At 35.7% G+C, this 15,125-nt stretch overlaps 1 pseudogene; it reads left to right on the top strand.

Moving 5' to 3' along the window:
• The first annotated feature begins 12,009 nt into the window (after nucleotides 1–12,009).
• On the top strand, nucleotides 12,010–12,966 carry LOC148776685 (olfactory receptor 4Q2-like; annotated as a pseudogene).
• The last annotated feature ends 2,159 nt before the right edge of the window (nucleotides 12,967–15,125 follow it).

Genomic DNA, 15,125 nt, shown 5'->3' with positions numbered 1-15,125 from the left:
TTAGGTCCATACCATTTCTGTCCTTTATCGAGCCCATCTTTCCATGAGATGTTCCCTTGATATCTCTAATTTTTTTTGAGAGATCTCTTGTCTTTCCTATTCTGTTGTTTTCCTCTATTTCTTTGCATTGATTGCTGAGGAAGGCTTTCTTATCTCTCCTTGCTATTCTTTGGAACTCTGCATTCAGATGCTTATATCTTTCTTTTTCTCCTTTGCTTTTCACATCTCTTCTTTTCACAGCTATTTGTAAGGTCTCCTCAGACAGCCATTTTGCTTTTTTACATTTCTTTTCCTTGGGGATTTTATTGACCCCTGTCTCCTGTACAATGTCACGAATTTCTGTCCATAGTTCATCAGGCACTCTATCTATCAGATCTAGTCCCTTAAATCTATTTCTCACTTCCACTGTATAATCATAAGGGATTTTGATTTAGGTCATATCTGAATGATCTAGTGGTTTTCCCTACTTTCTTCAATTTAAGTCTGAATTTGGCAATAAGGAGTTCATGATCTGAGCCACAGTCAGCTCCTGGTCTTGCTTTTGCTACCTGTGTAGAGCTTCTCCTTCTTTGGCTGCAAAGAATATAATCAATCTGATTTCGGTGTTGACCGTCTGGTGATGTCCATGTGTAGAGTCTTCTCTTGTGTTGTTGGAAGAGGGTGTTTGCTATGACCAGTGCATTCTCTTGACAAAACTCTATTAACCTTTGCCCTGCTTCATTCCGTGCCCCAAGGCCAAATTTGCCTGTTACTCCAGGTGTTTCTTGACTTCCTACTTTTGCATTCCAGTCCCCTTTAATGAAAAGGACATCTTTTTTGGGTGTTATTTCTAAAAAGTCTTGTAGGTCTTCATAGAACCATTCAACTTCTGCTTCTTCAGCATTACTGTTTGGAGCATAGGCTTGGATTACTGTATTATGGGATGGTTTGCTTTGGAAACGAACAGAAATCATAATGTCGTTTTTGAGAATGCATCCAAGTACTGCATTACAGACTCTTTTGTTGACCATGATGGTACTCCATTTCTTGTAAGGGATTCCTGCCCACTGTAGTGGATATAATGGTCATCTGAGTTAAATTCACCCATTCCAGTCCATTTTAGTTCACTGATTCCTAGAATGTCGACGTTCACTCTTGTCATCTCCTGTTTGACCACTTCCAATTTGCCTTGATTCATGGACCTAACATTCCAGGTTCCTATGCAATATTGCTCTTTACAGCATTGGACCTTGCTTCTATCACCAGTCACATCCACAACTGGGTATTGTTTTCGCTTTGGCTCCATCGCTTCATTCTTTCTGGAGTTATTTCTCCACTGATCTCCAGTAGCATACTGGGCATCTACCCATCTGGGGAATTCCTCATTCAGTATCCTATCATTTTGCCTTTTGCTACTGTTCATGGGGTTCTCAAGGCAAGTATATTGAGGTAGTTTGCCATTCCCTTCTCCAGTGGACCACATTCTGTCAGACCTCTCCACAATGACCCGCCTGTCTTGGGTGGCCCCACACGGCATGGCTTAATTTCACTGAGTTAGACAAGGCTGTGGTCTGTGTGATCAGATCGACTAGTTTTCTGTGATTATGATTTCAGTGTGTCTGCCCTCTGGCAATTCCTACCGTCTTATTTGGGTTTATCTTGCCTTGGTCGTGGGGTATCTCTTCACAGCTGCTCCAGCAAAGCTCAGCCGCTGCTCCTTACCTTGGACAAGGGCTATCTCCTCACAGCCGCCCCTCCTGACCTTGAACGTGGAGTAGCTCCTCTCGGCCCTCCTGCGCCCGTGTAGCCGCCGCCAGTTGGACGTGGGGTTGCTCCTCTCTGCCATTGGCCCTGACCTCGGGCTTGGTGTAGCTCCTCTTGGTCGCCGCCCTTGGAGCCGCCGGCGTCGCTTACAGGTACTTAAAAGATAACGTAATTTGGGGAAAGTAAGTTGATACATCATCATCACTGTTCCTATATATACCAATGAAGAGAGATAAGGTAATAATATACAGGCATGAATATTAGGAAGAGAAATTTTGATTGTTGGCTAAGAAATGAATGTCCACCAAGAAGAAGAGAATCAACTAAAACAAAATGATTCAATAAATTAGCTAACTACAAAACATGTAGGTGATAAAACTTTCGTTTTAAGGATAAGAAGATTTGTAAATTCTTATGGGTAAATTATTTCATTTTCCATAGCAACACAAATCATCTGGAAATAAACTTTGAAAGATAGTACATGTACTATTAAGAAAATGTGAATCTTTACAAGGGTATATAAAAGAAAACCAGATTATTAGGAAAGTTATAGCATGTTCTTTCATGGATTGACATCTTAGTGTTAAGTATAAATATTTAACACAAGGCAATACACAAATCCAAGGCAGTCTAGACAAATCCCAGTCAGACTCTGCGAAAGATACTGTTATAGAAGTTTTCAGCTTGAGAAAGAGATTTAAAAAATCTCTTTTGAAATAAACTCTCAGATAATAAATGTATTTTGAAAAAGTAAAATAATGATGTAAGATTTGACCTATCAGATACAAAAAATGAAAAGACAACTTACAGAATGGGAGAAAATGTTTGCAAATGTTGCCAGCATCACCCTGATATCAACATCAGACAAAAATATCACAAAAAAAGAAAACTACAGGTCAATATCACTGATGAACATGGATGCACAAATCCTCCAAAAAATTTGCAAAACAAATTCAAGAATACTTAAAATGATTATTCACCATGATCTAGTGGTGTTTATCTCAGATATGCAAGAATGGTTCAATATCCACAAAGCAATCAACCTGATACACTACATTAACAAATTGAAGAATAAAGATCAAATATCTTTTTAATAGATCCAGAGAAAGCTTTTGACAATATTCAATATGCATTTATGATAAAAACTCTATGCAAAGTGGAAATAGAGGGAAGGTACTTCAACATACAAAGCCATATATAATAAGCCCACAGCTAACATCATACTCACTGATGAAAATCTGAAAATATTTTCTTTAAGATCAGGAACAAGACAAGAATGCCCACTCTCACCACTTCTATTTTTCATAGACTCTTCAGGTTATGTCGTTGGAAAACCTGGACAGCTACATGCAAAAGGATTAAATTAGACTACTTTCTCATGCCCTTTGTAAAAATTAATTTAAAATAGATTAAAGACTCTATGGGGTCACAAACAATTGGACACAACTGAGCAACTAACACTTTACTTCACTTTTTTTTCTAAAGTGTAAAGCCTCAAACCATAAAAAACTTAGCAGAAAATGCAGGAAGTATGCTCTCTGATACTGGTCACAACATTATGTTTCTAGATCCATCTTTTTAAACAAAGGAAATAAAAAAATAAATAAATGTGAATACGGCAAACTTTGCCTTTTGCACAACAAAGGACACCATCAACAAAGTGAAAAGGCAGCTACTAAACTGGAGAAATCATTTTCAAATAATACACATGATATGGGGTTAATATCCAAAATATATAAATCACTCATATAACTCAACAACAAAAACCAACCAGTTGAATAATGGGCCTGAATTGACATTTTTCTAAAGAACACATACAGCTGGCCAACAGGCACATGATAGGATATTCAGCATCAGAAATCTTCAGAGAATTGCAAATGAAAGCCATAATGACAGAATGGCTATCATCAAAAAGACAACAACTAAGGAGTATTGGTGAGGATGTGGATAAAAGGAAACACTTGTACACTGCTGGTGGAATTGTAAATTGGTGCAGTCACTATGGGAAAAGTATGAAGTTTCTTCAAAAAATTAAAATATAACTGTCATATGATTCATCAATTTCATATCTGGGTATTTATCAAAGAAAACAGAAACTTTAATTGAAAAAGGTACAAGTACCCCAATGTTTATTGTATCATTATTTATAATAGCCAAAATATGAAAACAACCTAAATTTCATTACCCTGACATCAAAGCCTGACAAAGACATAGGAAATGAAAACTACAGATCAATGTCTCTAATAAATGCTAAAATAAAAATCATCAACAGAATACTATCACAGAGATTTTAACAGCATATTAAAAGGATTATGATTATACAAAGTGGGTTTTTTTTTCCTGGAATGAAAGGATGGTTGAAGAGAAGAAGCGCAGTCAAAGTAACATATTAACTACATGAAGGACTAAACCCACATGAATATATCAACTAATGCAGAGAAAAAATCTGACAAAACTCCTCACCCTTACATGATAAGAAACATTAAAAAAAAAAAACCACCTGGGGTAGAAGTGAATTATCTCAACATAATAAAGACCATTTAGGAAAAGACTCACAGCTAACATTAGAGTCAATGGTGAAAGACTGAAAATATTTCCTCTAGATAAGAAATGAGGCAAGAATTTCCACTCTTACCTCTACTGTTCAACATAAGAGGAAATCCAGAGCTATTACACAGGGAAAAGAGTTAAATATTATCCTGAAATAGAAAAGGAAGAAGAAAAATAATTTCTGATTTCAGACAACATGATCTTATAAGTAGAAAACCCTACAGATTCCAACAAACTGTTAGACCTTATGAATAAATTCAGCAAAGTTGTAGGATTAAAAACTCAAAACCCCAAAAATTATTTGCACTTCTAGATACTATAAACAGTCTAAAATAAAATTAAATATCATTCATTTATAATAATATTAAAATAAAATAGGAATGAAGCTAACATAAGGAGGTTGAAGATACATTACACAGAAAACTATAACATACTGTTGAAATAAATTATAGAGCCAAATTAATGGAAAGACATTCTGCATTTATGGATTGGAAGACATAATATTGTTAAGATGTGCATACTAGCCAAAGTAATCTGTAGATTCAATACAATAAAATTTAGGCTAAGTGAATATAGCAAAGTCACTATAACTGTTTAAAAAATAAAATTAAAGAAAAATAAATTTGCAGTAGTTCAAAAATAACATAAAGAGTAAAAAAATCTAACTAACTCTACTCTGGAAACTGAAACACATAACTGAGAGAAATTAAGTGAAGCAATATGTTCATGTTTATGTACACATGGCTCATTGCTGTTATATGGCAATGATCCCAAACAGTTACTTTGTTTGACTGATATATTAAAATTCCAATTAATATTCTTATAAGTATGCTAAAGGAAGTTGATAAGCTAATTCTAAACTGTAGGTAAAAAAGAATAGGGCCTAGAATACACAAAGCAATGTTAAAGAACAAAGGGAAAGATTTATAGTATCAGGTATCAAGGTTTAATGTAAATCTTAATATGACAGTGTTGTATTAGTAAAAGTATTAAAAAATAGAGAAGATTGAAATGGAGACCCATATTTAGTGTTATTTATCACATAGCCTGCACTGCAATCTAGCCAGAAATCAGTGGTCTCTTTAGTAAATATTTTTAGGTCAATTAAATATCCATATGAAAGAAAATGAAACTTGACACCCTACCTCACACCACACACAATTAATTTTAAAAGGATCATATCCTTATATGTGAAAACCAAGAATCTTTAAGCATTTTAAAATGAGAATACGACTCCTGGGCATACACACCAAGGAAACCAGAATTGAAAGAGACACATGTACTCCAATGTTCATTGCAGCACTGTTTATAACAGCCAGGACATGGAAGCAACCTAGATGTCCATCTGCAGACGAATGGATAAGAAAGCTTTGGTACATATATACAATGGAGTATTACTCAGCCATTAAAAAGAATGCATTTGAATCAGTTCTAATGAGGTGGATGAAACTAGAGCCTATTATACAGAGTGAAGTAAGCCAGAAAGAAAAACACCAATACAGTATACTAATGCATATATATGAAATTTAGAAAGATGCAAATGATAACCCTGTATACGAGACAGCAATAGAGACACAGATGTATAGAACAGTCTTTGGGACTCTGTGGGAGAGGGTGAGGGTGGGATGATTTGGGAGAATGGCATTGAAACATGTAAGTTGTCATATGTGAAACGAATCACCAGTTCAGGGTCAATGCATGTTATAGGATGCTCGGGGCTGGTATGTGGGGATGACCCAGAGGAAGGATAAAGGGAGGAGGGAGGTGGGGGCGGGGGTTCAGGAAGGGGAACTCATGTACACCCGGGGCGGATTCATGTCAATGTATGGGAAAACCAACCAATATAATATTGTAAAATAATTAGACTCCAATAAAAAAAAATGGGAATATGTTCATGACTTTGAAAGAAAGAAATATTTTTCAAAAGAAATGTCTTTTGAATATATGAAAAACCACATATGAAAACCATATATGAAAAACTTGACATTATTAAAACTAAGAGCTTCTGCTTACTAAGACACCATTAAGTGAAAAGGTAAGTGCTGATAGAATTAGATCATTGCAATGCATATATTCAATAGGGATTTGTTTATACATGATACAAATAATATGTCAGTAAGAAAATGCCCATGATCCAGTTAATAGCCCATAGATATATGAAAAAGATGTCAGTTTGATTTTGGATTTTTCCTACAACACTGAAGATAAAAACTGATATAAGAGAATAGCATGTTTATATTACAAAAAGGGAAACTAGTGATGTCAATAAAGAAAAATATTTGGCAGTTTCTTATTGAATTAAACACACGTTTATTCTACGATTGAAAAGTTTCAGTTGATATACACATACATCCAACAGAAATGAGTGTTATGTCCATTAAAAAACATGAGCAGTAATGTTCATAGCAGCTTTCTTGTACCTGACCAATGTCCAAAAACAATGTAATTTTTAAGTAAATTACGGTATGTTCATACAATAAAAGAAATAATACAGTTCACTAGTAACAAAAAATAAACACTGATTAGCATAACTGCTTGAAGAAATTTCACAGATAGTATTAAATCAAAGTAATCAAACATATACAGCATTATCATTCAATTCCCCTTATTGAAGTTCAAGAAAGCTAAATTAATTAAGAGTGATTAAAAATAAAGATAAAATTTAAGATTTTTGACTGAGAGGAGGATATGAGCTAGCCTCCTGAGGTACTGTTGATATGCTATTTCTCTGTTTGTTTGGAAGTTTGCATAGGTAAAAATTTAAATTTAGGCTAGGATTAAATATCAATATTTCAACTATTTGCATCTTGTAATATCCTTGAAATCTAGAGAATTTCTGTAAATTGATAATGAAAACATAATAGACAGTTAAGTGATAACATGCACATGAAATTTTCAGAAGGAGTATTCAGTTCAGTTCAGTCGCTCAGTCGTGTCCGACTCTTTGTGACCATGGACTGCAGCATGCCAGGCCTAACTGTCCATCACCAACCCCCAGAGTTTATTCAAACTCATGTCCATTGAGTTGGTGATGCCATCCAACCATCTCATTCTCTGTTGTCCCCTTCTTCTGCTGCCCTCAATCTTTCCCAGCATCAGGGTCTTTTCAAATGAGTCAGTTCTTTGCATCAGGTGGCCAAAGTATTGGAGTTTCATCTTCAACATCTGTCCTTCCAATGAACACTCAGGACTGATATCCTTTAGGATGGACTGGTTGGATATCATTGCAGTCCAAAGGATTCTCAAGAGTCTTCTCCAACACCACAGTTCAAAACCATCAGTTCTCTGGTGCTCAGCTTTCTTTACAGTCCAATGCTCACACCCATACATGACCACTGGAGAAACCATAGCGTTGACTAGACAGACTCCTTGATGAGACTTCCCTGGTGGCTCAGACTATAAAAGCATCTGTCTACAATGCAGGAGACCTACAATGAAATCTTCCCAATGGGTTGGGAAGATCTCAGTGGCAACCCACTCCAGTATTCTTGCCTGGAAAATCCCACGGACAGAGGAGCCTGGCAGGCTACAGTCCATGGGGTCGCAAAGAGTCAGACACGACTGAGCGATGCCACTTCACTTGACTAGACAGAACTTTGTTGGCAAAGTAATGTCTCGACCTTTTAATGTGCTGTCTAGGTTGGTCATAACTTTCCTTCCAAGGAGTAAGTTCTTTTAATTTCATGGCTGCAGTCACCATCTGCACTGATTTTTGAGCCCCCAAAATAAAATCAGCCACTGTTTCCACTGTTTCCCCATCTATTTGCCATGAAGTGATGGGGCTGGATGCCATAATCTTAATTTTCCTAATGTTGAGCTTTAAGCCAACTTTTTCACTCTCTTTCACTTTCATCAAGTGGCTCTTTAGTTCCTGTTCACTTTCTGCCATAAGGGTGGTGTCATCTGCATATCTGAGTTTATAGATATTTCTCCCAGCAATCTTGATTCCAGTTTGTGCTTAGAGAGTATACAAATAATTAAAAACCCAAAGATGTTCATTAATAACTGCTGATGAAGCAAACACAAATTAAGATAATGAACTATTATTTTACCTATCATATTTACAAAATTACAATAAAGATTGATATTATCCAGTGTTGGAAAGAGTGCAAAATAGCACCACGTATATTGTTCACAGGAGGAAAAAACTGTCTGTCAACATTCTTCTCAGAAATTTCACTCTCAGGCCTGTATCCCTTCCAAATCCCAATAAATACCTAAATAATTATGAGCAAAATTCAAAATTTGAAACTATTCATTGTAGTGCTGTTTGCAGAAGTTATAAAATAATAAATGATATGCATGTCCATTAATGAATATTTATTTCATTATAGCAAAACTATTTCAAAAATATTATGTGTTATTAACAACGAATTAGCATTGCATACAGTATATGAAAGTATATCCATATCAATCTTTCTCTCTCTTTCCGTTCCTTCTTTTCTATTCACCCCTCTCTCCTTCTTTCCCCTTGTGGTATGGATGTGGCAGTGGAAGAAAGGGTGAGAATTTTACTCTTATTTACATAGTTCTATAATTAGGAAAAATAAAACAATATAAAATCTAAAGTGGGAATCCTGATTAGAGAAGGCACTTCAAATAAAGACAGTGGTGAAAAGGTTGACTATTTTTGGCAAGGCACTTGGAACCAAACTTTTCCTAATGTTTCATTGTCTTTCTTACTAACCTCAGTCCTGGGAACATTTACCTCTCAATTACATATCATTTTAAAAATAGGTCCGCTACATTGAAATAAATATTCAATTAATGGACATGCATATCATTTATTATTTTATAACTTATGCAAACAGCACTACAATGAATAATTTTTAATTTAGAAATTTTAAATAACCCAGATGACATACTGGAACTATCACCCAGCTGATATATTGCAAAAAAGAATCTTTTTTCCTCTTTATTTTTCCTATCCATTGCCACTTACCCCTGCATCCCACTATTACCCTAAAACACACATATTTTTTTTGTGTTTGGTAATTTCTGGCAACAGATTATGATTTAAAAAATTTAATAATTCCCATTACTATTTGACTATGAGTACCTGAATCCCTAAATCCCTGAACGCCAAAATTTCCTAATAATGGCCAGTGTAACCTGGGGGTTCCACTTTATTTATTTATTTTCCTACATCTATAGTATTTAGAATGGCTCTGTAGTGTTAACGTGCCAGGCTTCTGTGACCACATGACCCGAGAATCTACACTTTATATGAAGAAGGTATATAGTTAGACTTAAACTCTATCATGTTGAAAGTTTTACTTCATGTTCCTGTAATTTATACCCATTTGCAAGACCAGTATTTAATGGAAATTGCAGAATTTTTCAGTAGTAGGTCATATTGTATATGTAATATCAATTATATAAATAAAAAATACATTTTAGAAAGCTTTCAAGAATATATGACACACTAAAGTTAATCATGTTTGCTTCTTGGTATTAAGAAAATTATTTTCCTCATGTTTATCATGTTTCTAAATTTCAGCAATAAATGTTCGTTATTTTTGTAGTTATACAAATGTTTAAACATGAAAAATTAAATAGTGAAATATTTTTTGAAAAACATACTATCATTAAAACCTTGCTTTTTAATAAATTTGAGGTTTTTTTATGTTATACCTGCTGCTGCTGCTGCTAAGTCACTTCAGTTGTGTCCGACTCTGTGTGACCCCATAGACGGAAGCCCACCAGGCTCCCCCTTCCCTGGGATACTCCAGGCAAGAACACTGGAGTGGGTTGCCATTTCCTTCTTCAATGTGTGAAAGTGAAAAGTGAAAGTGAAGTCGCTCAGTCGTGTCCGACCCTTAGCGACCCCATGGACTGCAGCCCACCAGGCTCCTCAATCCATGGGGTTTTCTAGGCAAGAGTACTGGAGTGGCTTGCCATTGCCTTCTCTGATGTTATACCTAGACAACAATAATTGCTCTGTAAAAAAGTTACATGGATTATAACTAAGGGGATTTTTAATCTGAAATTTAGTAACTAAAATAAGCAACAATTAAGTTGCACATAAAGGACAAAATCCAAATATTCAGTTTTTTAATATGAAATAAGAGTTTTACTGTCAAAAAAGCTGTGTGGATATTTATAACTGCACAAAATCACAGAGAGCTATATATTAATCAAAAGTATACTTGAGTTTATTATAGAAAATTTAAAACTATCAATAAGTAAAAAGAAAGTTTCAATTGTCCAAGTAAATATTTATATTTTGTTGTTTTTCCTTTAGTATAGCTGTTTATACAGCTTAACTTTTCTGTGTATATAAATTTTTTTCATGTTTCAAGTATATTTTTGTGCATTGTTTTATTTCCCTTTATTATTTTACCATTTTCTTGGGTTAATTCATCTTTTTGCAAGCATCATTTTAACAAACTGATACTTAAATTTGGGAGATTTTCTTCCTATTATTCTTTGATAATTTTAATTGTTAGCATATAAATAATAATATTTCTATTCATTAACTTTTTCTTTTTTTCATATAATTTCTTTAATTGTGAAGTATATACATTTTTACTGCTTTCTTTAATTTTTATTTAGTTTAAAATTATCTTTTTCAAAACTTGCATTCTTGTTAATTGCCTAAATGAAGATATTCAGTTCATAGACTCAAACAGGGCATGAACTATGATGATAAAATATAAAGAATATTCACTGATATATAAACTTGAAATTATTGCGTCTTAATTCCTCAAAACATTACCATGTGTAGTAGCACTGTAGACTTTGTGTCAATAGCAGCTATTGCGTGTACCCACAGTCCTCAGTAGACTATAACACATTTCATTTCATGCAGTAGCACCTTCTAGCTATTGCTCATATGAATGGATGAAATATGCATTAACAGTCCCTGGACTGCTAATTCTTTCATATAAGAGAAATCATTTCTTTGTGCCCAGTTTGATAGGAGTCAAACAAAGGAGTAACTTTAATGTATGAATAACCATCATGTGATTCTATTTAGATCAATAAAAGCATACTATGTACCCATAAGTCCACAGCTATGACTTAAGATGAGAAATGTTATTATAGATAATAATAAGCTGGATGGAAATTTATTATAACAATAATATGCAGGACAGACAATCATCAAACTTAAGTAAGAGTCATTACTTAGGTAATGAGCTAGCAATAAGACCAAAGTGGCAAATAAACTTCCCTCTAGCCATTTTTACAGGGTGGAGCCTCAAGAGTTATCTTCATAGAAAATGACACAGGGTTATCATAGTAGCCTAACCATCTACAGTGTGCTGATTTCTTATTTCAGATAAAACCTTTATAGACTCTAATGCCTGTACACTGGAATTTTAAATTCTATCTTCTAGTTTTATTTTTTTCTAAAGATTTTAATTTTTTAAAAATATTAATATCTTAGTGAAATGTAATATTGCCTTGAGACAATGTAAAACAGGGGAAGGAAAATGCTGACTGATGGAAGATAGAGATGCATCAAGTTGCAGCTAAAAGTCCAGTACTGGTGACTTCAAAAAATGTTGGCTGCTTCATCAGTATCTCAAAGCTAGAGTTGTTGGGAAATATGTATTCATATCATCTAAGAAAAAATAATTTCTTCCAGCTAACCAATCGAGAGGCATCCTAGAGAAAAAGTTCACTTTTGAAATAAGGTTCTTACATTTTGTGTGAAATATCTTATCCATTTTTAACATTACTAATGCCCCATTGTTTAATTTTTTGATCCAGGTGAAACCAGATCAAATGGATGAAAACCCAACAAAGGTAGTGAGAGAATTTATCCTGGTAGGCTTCTCACAGACACAATCTATTGAAACAGGGCTATTTTTACTATTTCTTCTCTTCTATGTGTCCACTTGGGTAGGAAATGTCCTTATCATGGTCACAGTAGTCTATGATAAGCATCTGAATTCATCACCCATGTATTTCCTTCTCGGCAACCTCTCTTTCCTCGATCTATGTTATTCAACAGTAACTACCCCTAAGCTTCTGGCTGACTTTCTTGATAATGAAAAGCTCATTCCCTCTGACCAATGCATTGTGCAGCTCTTCTTCCTGCACGTTGTAGGGGCAGCAGAGATGTTCCTGCTCACAGTGATGGCCTATGATCGCTATGTTGCAATTTGTCGCCCCCTGCACTATACCACTATCATGAGTTGAGGATTATGGTGTGTGTTGGTAGCTGCCTCCTGGATGGGAGGATTTGTGCACTCTACTGTCCAGACAATTCTCACTGTCCGTCTGCCCTTTTGTGGGCCAAATCAGGTGGACAATTTCTTTTGTGATGTTCCCCCTGTCATCAAACTTGCCTGTGCAGACACTTTTGTCATTGAATTGCTAATGGTATCTAACAGTGGGTTGATTTCTACCAGCTCCTTTGTAGTGTTGGTTTCTTCCTATGCCACTATTCTAGTCAAGATTCGCTCCAAAGAAGGAAGGCAAAAGGCACTCTCAACCTGTGGCTCTCACCTCATGATGGTAACACTCTTTTTTGGACCCTGTATTTTCATCTATGCTCATCCATTCTCCACTTTTTCTGTGGACAAGATGGTGTCTGTACTCTACAATGTTATTACTCCCATGCTGAACCCCCTCATCTACACACTTAGGAACAAAGAGGTCAAGTCAGCCATGCGAAAGCTGTGGGATAGGAGTGGACTTACTTGGAAAAAGCAAGAGACATAAGAAGATGAAGTGAGTTTTTGCAAGCAAAGAATCTTGGGTTAGAATAATTACTTTGGCAAGAATGTGTTAAGAGATGGTAGCTTAGTTGTTTGGTTTTCTTCCATTAAATCATAATACTCCTATTTATGGTTTATAACAAAATTAAACCCAGAAAAACTCCTTTCATAATGAATTGTTATGTTTTCTGCTTCTTTTTCTTCCCTAAAGAAAATATGGTTTCTGTTTCCGATCAATTCAGGCTTTTCCATTCTATCTACTTATCTAATCAAATTTTATTCTATACATTTTGTATATTCAGTTTGCTATTACATACAGGTACAATCTACCCTTTCCAAATTCTCATCAGTTTCTTCTCCACCTTGCTACAGGTTTTGTCTTGGTCTCAGTTTTAACTTACTCCAACTAAAAGTCTGCAATGAATCAAGTAATGAATTTACACAGGTTTCTTACTCTCACAAAAAAAGGAATATCAGTGAGATGAGTCAAAGTGAATCAGATTTATATGACTGCATAACAACAAACTAGTGGGATATGTTAGTCTGCTTCATCACTTCACCACATTATTAATTACCATCTAGCAGTGGAATTGAGACAGCAATTGCCTCATAGTGTGGGTTCAAATATCCCTCTCTGAATTACAAATCAAGTAAGGTCCCTATCTGTAGCATGTATAAATTGATGCCTATTTTCCAGTTCTTTGTGAGAGCTAAAAATGATCAAAGATATGAATGCAGATTCACCCTGGTTCATAACAGGGTTTTACTATTATTTACTCATTGAAGTTGATACTTTTTCAAGGGATACAGATGGTGAAATTCTAAATTTGTTGATTTGCCTTAATGAAACAACAGTGTAAACTACTGTAACTGGTTTGTGGAGAATGCTAGAAAATGTACAGAAATGTCACAACATTTTCAACTTCATCAATTATTGGGCACAGTTTATATTACTGTCACTATTTTCATCAATACATTCAGTTCAGTTCAGTTCAGTCGCTCAGTCGTGTCTGACTCTTTGAGACGCCATGAATCACAGCACGCCAGGCCTTCCTGCCCATCACCAACTCCCGGAGTTCACTCAAACTCACATCCATCGAGTCAGGGATGTCATCCAGCCATCTCATTCTCTGTAGTCCCCTTCTCCTCCTGCCCGCAATCCCTCCCAGCATCAGAGACTTTTCCAGTGAGTCAAATTGTTGCATGAGGTGGCCAAAGTTGGAGTTTCAGCTTTAGCATCAGTCTTTCCAATGAACACCAAGGACTGATCTCCTTTAGTATGAACTGGTTGGATCTCCTTGCAGTCTAAGGGACTCTCAAGAGTCTTCTCCAGCACCACAGTTCAAAAGCATCAATTATTCGACACTCAGCTTTCTTCAGAGTCCAACTCTCACATCCATACATGGCCACTGGAAAAACCATAGCCTTGACTAGATGGACCTTTGTTGACAAAGTAATGTCTCTGCTTTTTAATATGCTATCTAGGTTGGTCACTCATCTCACACGCTACTAAAGCCATGCTCAAAATTCTCCAAGCCAGGCTTCAGCAATATGTGAACCGTGAACTCCCAGATGTTCAAGCAGGTTTTAAAAAAGGCAGAGGCATCAGAGATCAAATTGCCAACATTTGCTGAATCATGGAGAAAGCAAGAGAATTCCAGAAAAACATCTATTTCTGCTTCATTGACTATGCCAAAGCCTTTGACTGTGTGGATCACAATAAACTGTGGAACATTCTGAAAGAGATGGGAATACCGGACCACCTGACCTGCCTCTTGAGAAACCTGTATGCAGGTCAGGAAGCAACAGTCAGAACTGTACATGCAACAACAGACTGGTTAAAAATAGGAAAAGGAGTACGTCAAGGCTATACATTGTCATCTTGCTTATTTAACTTATATGCAGAGTACATCATGAGGAACGCTGGGCTTGAAGAAGCACAAGCTGGAATCAAGATTGCTGGGAGAAATATCAATAACCTCAGATATGCAGATGACACCACCCTTATGGCAGAAAGTGAAGAGGAACTCAAAGGCCTCTTGATGAAAGTGAAAGAGGAGAGTGAAAAAGTTGGCTTGAAGCTCAACATTCAGAAAACCAAGATCATGGCATCTGGTCCCATCACTTCATGGGAAATGGATGGGGAAACAGTGGAAACAGTGG

Source organism: Moschus berezovskii, chromosome 9 (assembly GCF_049115385.1).
Source record: "Moschus berezovskii isolate FMDL1 chromosome 9, NW_MosBer_1.0, whole genome shotgun sequence".
NCBI classification, from domain to species: Eukaryota; Metazoa; Chordata; class Mammalia; order Artiodactyla; family Moschidae; genus Moschus; species Moschus berezovskii.
Note: the sequence above shows the minus strand (reverse complement) of the source record. Positions and strands in the feature narration are given on the sequence as shown.